The sequence below is a fragment of the Nerophis ophidion genome, linkage group LG03, assembly GCF_033978795.1.
Source record: "Nerophis ophidion isolate RoL-2023_Sa linkage group LG03, RoL_Noph_v1.0, whole genome shotgun sequence".
In the NCBI taxonomy this organism is placed as follows: domain Eukaryota; kingdom Metazoa; phylum Chordata; class Actinopteri; order Syngnathiformes; family Syngnathidae; genus Nerophis; species Nerophis ophidion.
In genome coordinates, this window is record NC_084613.1 from 12,553,951 (window position 1) to 12,560,322 (window position 6,372).

Sequence of the window (6,372 nt, forward strand, 5' to 3'; positions counted from 1 at the left end):
ATCTTTTTGTCTTTCTTGCCATCTCTGGATATAAATCGGATGTCAAAGTTGAAAAAACTAATCGGTTTATGGCCTCAACTTTCCAATATCCAGCTGACAGGCATCATTTATCATTTCGCCAGCTCAGAGGCAATGCAGCAGCTCACCGGCTCACTATGAACATAATAAAACAGTCACTTACTGAACAGTGTCTGCTCTCACTGGGATAAAGACTGATAGGATGTTTATATCTTCCCGTTTAGATGAAGAATAAATCGTAATCCTCACTACTCAGTAGAACTTGTGCATGAAAAAGAAAGGACAGCTACTGACCTGGTTTTAATATGTCCAGGACCGGATTCCTCTCTGGATCTTCATCTGCCTGAGGTCTAGTGGTACAAAACCACTGTAGGAGGACACGATCAGCAGACAGAAGCTGATAAAGGCCAAAGTAGGCTTCTTCAAAAGGAGTTGTTTAAAAAAAAAAAAAAAGTTTGAACTATTGTTTTCTCCTCTAAAACTTTGGTAATGTGTTCAAGGGTGTTGTTGACAAAACTGTGATGAATGCAAATAGAAGCTATTATAACGCTTAAGGGAGATTTTTAGCATTGTTGGATGCAGAAGCTAATGAAATAATATCAAATACTGGAAGTCTTCCAATACCAAAGGTCCATCCAATTTTCTCCTCCTCTAAAACTTTTGTAATGTGTTTAAGGGTGTTGTTGACAAATCTGTGATGGATGCAAATAGAAGCTATTATAAAGCTTTAGGTTGTTAAAAAAGGGAGATTTTTAGCATTGTTGGATGCAGAAGCTAATGAAATAATATCAAATACTGGAAGTCGTCCTATACTAAAGGTCCATCCATTTTCCTACCGCTTGTCCCTTTTTGGGGGGTAATAACGATAATGAATGTTGTCTGTCTATCTGTGTTGGTCCTGTGATGAGGTGGCGACTTGTCCAGGGTGTACATCGGCTTCCGCCCGACTGTAGCTGAGATAGGCGCCAGCGCCCCCCGCGTCCCCAAAGGGAATAAACGGTAGAAAATGGATGGATTGATGGATGTATAATAATAATAATAATAAACGCTACAATGCCGCCACCTAGTGTTGGAATGCTTTTTGAAAAAGCCGAGTTAATAAATTAGGCCATTATATGCGACGGAGAGTAAAGTTACAATTTGCGTGTATTTGAAGCGTTTAGTTATATTATTAAATGTTCTGACTTTAATTCGACTAAATGTCATTAATGTTGAGTCACGACACAGAAGCGCAACAACACGGCGACGAGCCCGGAAGTGGATTTGAGCGGCGGTGATTAAAAGAAATGTTTTTTTTTTTTTGTCGCGGGTTTGAAGGAATTAAGTCATAAACTTGCAGTTTGTTGTCGTGTGTTGTTGACAAACCCGACACGGTCGTTTTGGCGGAGGCGTGTTTGCTAAAAGCTACTGTTAGCGAGCTGAGTTTATCTAAGCTAAGCGTCCACTTCCGGCGTTTTTTTTTAATAAGCCGTCCAGACGTGTGTGTTAAAAGCCGCTGTTTTTTTTTATTCTTTAATTTTTATATATATATTTTTTTATTATTGTATAAATCCCATAACAGTCAAGAGGTTTTTTTAACAAAGAACGAGTATTAAAACTTAATAAATATTATTATTATTATTTTTAAAAAGACAAAATGGCTACCGAAATCACTATAAATGTTTTAAAAAAATACATCCATTTAAGGGCTTTTGTACTTTTCATCATTCGCCAAGATTTGATTGATAATTGTATACCATTAAGCCACTTAATGCTGTATTAAAAGCCTACTAAAATGAGATGTTCTTATTTAAATAGGGATAGCAGTAAGTGTCATACTTGATCATTTCGCGATATTGCCATATTTTTGCTGAAAGGATTTAGTAGAGAACATCCACGATAAATTCGCAACTTTTGTTCGCTAATAAAAAAAGCCTTGCCTGTACCGGAAGTAGCAGACGATGTGCGCGTGACGTCACGGGTTGTGGAGCTCCTCACATCTGAACATTCTTTACAATCATGGCCACCAGCAGCGAGAGCGATTCGGACCGAGAAAGCGAAAATTTCCCCATTAATTTGAGCGACGATGAAAGATTCGTGGATGAGGAAAGTGACAGTGAAGGACTAGAAAAAGAAAAAAAAAGATGAGGGCAGTGGAAGTGATTCAGATGTTGTTAGACACATTTAGTAGAATCATTCTAAAATATCCCTTATCTGCTTATTGTTTTACTAGTGTTTTAGTGAGATTATATACTCGTACCTGAAAGTCGTAGAGGTGTGACCACGAGTGTGGTAACCACCAGTGTCTCCGAGGCTGAGATTTTTTTTTCTTCCCTCCACGGAATAAGCATCCGACGGTCGGTGGCGGCCGGTGGGGGGAGGCAAGAGAGTCCACAGCAGCAGGAGGAACGACGCAAACTCTCCGCTCATGTCTATGGTAAGAGCCGAATGTAAACAAGGAAACACCGGCTGTGTTTGTGTTGCTAAAGGCGGCCGCAATACACCGCTTCCCACCTCCATCTTTCTTCTTTGACGTCTCCATTATTCATTGAACAAATTGCAAAAGACTCAGCAACGCAGATGTCCAGAATACTGTGTAATTATGCGATTAAAGCAGACTACTTATAGCTGGGATCGGTGCTGGATCAAAATGTCCACTACAATCCGTGACATCACGTGCACGCGTCATCATACCGCGATGTTTTCAACAGGATACTTCGCGGGAATTTTAAAAGTATTGATATTATTATTAGTTGTTTTTTTTTTTTTAAAAAGACAAAATGGCTACCGAAATCACTATAAATTGATGATAAAGTTCGCAACTTTTGGTCGCTAATAAAAAAGCCTTGCCTGTACCGGAAGTAGCAGACGATGTGCGCGTGACGTCACGGGTTGTGGAGCTCCTCACATCCTCACATTGTTTACAATCATGACCACCAGCAGCGAGAGCGATTCGGACCGAGAAAGCGATGATTTCCCCATTAATTTGAGCGAGGATGAAAGATTTGTGGATGAGGAAAGTGACAGTGAAGGACTAAAACTTTTTTTTTAGGAAAGACATGGACAGTGTGAGCCATTCAGATGTTATTAGACACATTTTCTAGGATAATTCTAAAAAATCCCTTATCTGCTTATTGTGTTACAAGTGTTTTAGTGAGATTATTGTTTTAGTACCTGAAAGTCAGAGGGGTGTGGCCACGGGCGTGGTGACCGCCAGTGTCTCCGAGGGAAGCCACGTTTCTCGAGGAAACAAGGCAGCCGGGCTGAGATTTTATTTTTTTTCCCCCTCCGCGTAGTAAGCATCCGACGGTCGGTGGCGGCCGGTGGGAGGAGGCAAGAGAGTCCACAGCTGCAGGAGGAACGATGCAAACTCTCCGCTCATGTCTACGTTAAGAGCCGAATGGGGGTTTTTCATTGTCATCATTGTCACTGTCACCGACGTCCCACTGGGGTGAGTTTTTCCTTGCCCTTATGTGGGCTCTGCCGAGGATGTCGTTGTGGTTTTTGCAGCCCTTTGGGACACTTGTGATTTAGGGCTATATAAATAAACATTGATTGATTGATTGATTGATAATTATTCCAACTTTTACATTGAAAATAAAACTTCCGGTATCTGCAAATAAAAACAATTTTAAAAAGTATTTGCTGAGAGCTACTGTTCACAATTTATAAATAAAGGTTTAAAAAAACAAAACAAAACTACTTCCTTATTTGTTATGAACCCACATGAAGATCCACCAATCAGGAAGGAGGTGTTTGTCTATTTGCAGATAAAGTCCTCCGGGATTAAGAGTACAAATGCCCTTAAATTGATATCCTTGTTAAAAACATTTAAAGCAGGGGTCTCAAACTCAATTTGCCTGGGGGCCACTGGATGCAGAGTCTGGGAGAGGCTGGGCAGCAAGAAAAGATTTTTTTTCAAAAAATATTTTTAAATGTCTTTATTTTTATTTTCAACATAAAATAAAATCAAAATATAAATGGACAAAATGAGAATCAAAAAATGTGAGGCAATGCAAATTCAATGATAAAAAAAAAACAAATATCGGGTTGAATTGGTCCAGGTTATCGGGGACTGTTATTACTGATGCACAGGTGTCGCGGTCTGACTGCAGCCAGGCACGTTAAAAAACCCTCATCTATGTCGCTTTCACCCATTTGCCGCTTTTCCACTAATGCAGGGGTAGGCAACCCAGAATGGTGAAAGAGCCATTTTGGACCCAAATAACACAACGCTGTCAATCGCTATTCATATAAAACTTGTGGGCCGCACTAACATTAGACTTTCATATTGAGGTGGGGGCCACAAATAACGTCTCGGCCCGCGTGTCTGAGACCCCTGATTTAAAGTGGTAGCCCCTTTTTCTTTTTTTTTAATTCTAATTTTATTTTCTTATTATTATTATTTATTAATATTTAATATTCTATCTGCATTTGCTTTTGTTCTCTTTCCTTGTTGTTGAAAGTGCCTTGACTGTGGAGTGAATTATAAATGTATGTTTGTTGTTCATTTAAAAAATAAAAACATTTAAAAAAATAAAATAAAATAAAGCTACTGTTCGCAAGCTAAGTTTAACTAAACTATAGATACAAGAAGGACATTGATGTTACCTGCACCTTTGTAACATGCATCCAGAGACTGTTTAGCACCTGTTTTGGACTTGTGAAAGCACTCGATCACTATGGCAGGGCATCTGTCGCTTCATCCTGGACAATATTCATGACACATTTGTGCTTTGTTTTAAAGATCTGATATTTGGTTTTACACTGTATGAACAAAAATTTGAAAATACATTTGACCTTTGCAGCCTCATTATTCTATTGGCTAAGTTTTATATTCATAAATGTAAGTTTCTGAATACCCGACCTGTCTTTTGTGCCTTTAAAAAATTTTTAGAACTCTACATTTAAAAAAAACTGTTTACCTCTAACAACAAAAAAGCTGTGAAAACAATGATGCTGTTTTCCAAATGTAAGTTATTTACTGAAATTGAGTGAGCCTATGGTTTTGCACTTTGTTTATTATATATATATATATATATATATATATATATATATATATATATATATATATATATATATATAATTAAATGGATCGTACTTGTATAGCGCTTTTCAACCTTCAAGGTACTCAAAGCACTTTGACACTACTTCCACATTTACCCATTCACACACTGATGGAGGGAGCTGCCATGCAAGGCGCTAACCAGCACCCATCGGGAGCAAGGGTGACGTGTCTTGCTCAGGACACAACGAACGTGACGAGGTTGGTACTAGGTGGGGATTGAACCATGGACCCTCGGGTTGCGCACCGCCACTCTACCAGTGCGCCACGCCGTCCCAATAAAACCTCTTTTCACTCCTTAGCTTACCAAAGGCATACGGTAAAAGTAAGCATGCGCTAATTAATTTAAAACCTCTTCTCACTCCGGCGCTTACCAAAGGCATACGGTAAAAGTAAGCATGCGCTAATTAATTTAAAACCTCTTCTCACTCCGGCGCTTACCAAAGGCATGCGGTAAAAGTAAGCATGCACTAATTAATTGAAAACCTCTTCTCACTCCTGTGCTTACCAAAGGCATATGGTAAAAGTAAGCATGCGCTAATTAATTTAAAACCTCTTCTCACTCCTGCGCTTACCAAAGGCATGCGGTAAAAGTAAGCATGCGCTAATTAATTTAAAACCTCTTCTCACTCCTGCGCTTACCAAAGGCATGCGGTAAAAGTAAGCATGCGCTAATTAATTTAAAACCTCTTCTCACTCCAGCACTTACCAAAGGCATGCGGTAAAAATTTGAGTGTGATGTAAGCTTGGACCTTAAATCCTACTGAATAGCTCTTAATCGTCTTCCCTTTATGCGATTTCAAATTACCGGTATTGAAATCAGCCTCCTCCATTTGGAAAATGACGACAGGGGAACTCGTGACGTCACGAGTTTGACCAGGCGGTAATACTAAGCATGCGCTAATTATTTCGCGAAGCGAGTTTGACCCGGCAGTAATTCTAGGCAGGCGCTTACTATATGCGGTATTTTGAATTTACTACCTCCTGGCGCTGTTTTATTTTGTACTGTTTTTGTACTGGTTTTGATTATTGTTTCTCGTCTGTTTCTAAATGTTAAAAATTATGAATAAAAATGTATATTAAATAAGCAGCCCGGACGTGTGTGCTAAAATGCTACTGTTAGCAAGCTGAGTGGCGCTAATCGAGGATTTAAGAACTTTCTAGAATATTTTCAAATTAGAGTCTTTGGGTAGAATACCTTTGATAGCTCAGTTGGAAGAGTGGAGGACTGTAGTAGTAGATAGCTGAGATCCTTAGGCTGCTGGTTCAAATCCGTCTCGAAGGACTTTTGTAGATTTTGTAAAAAAAAA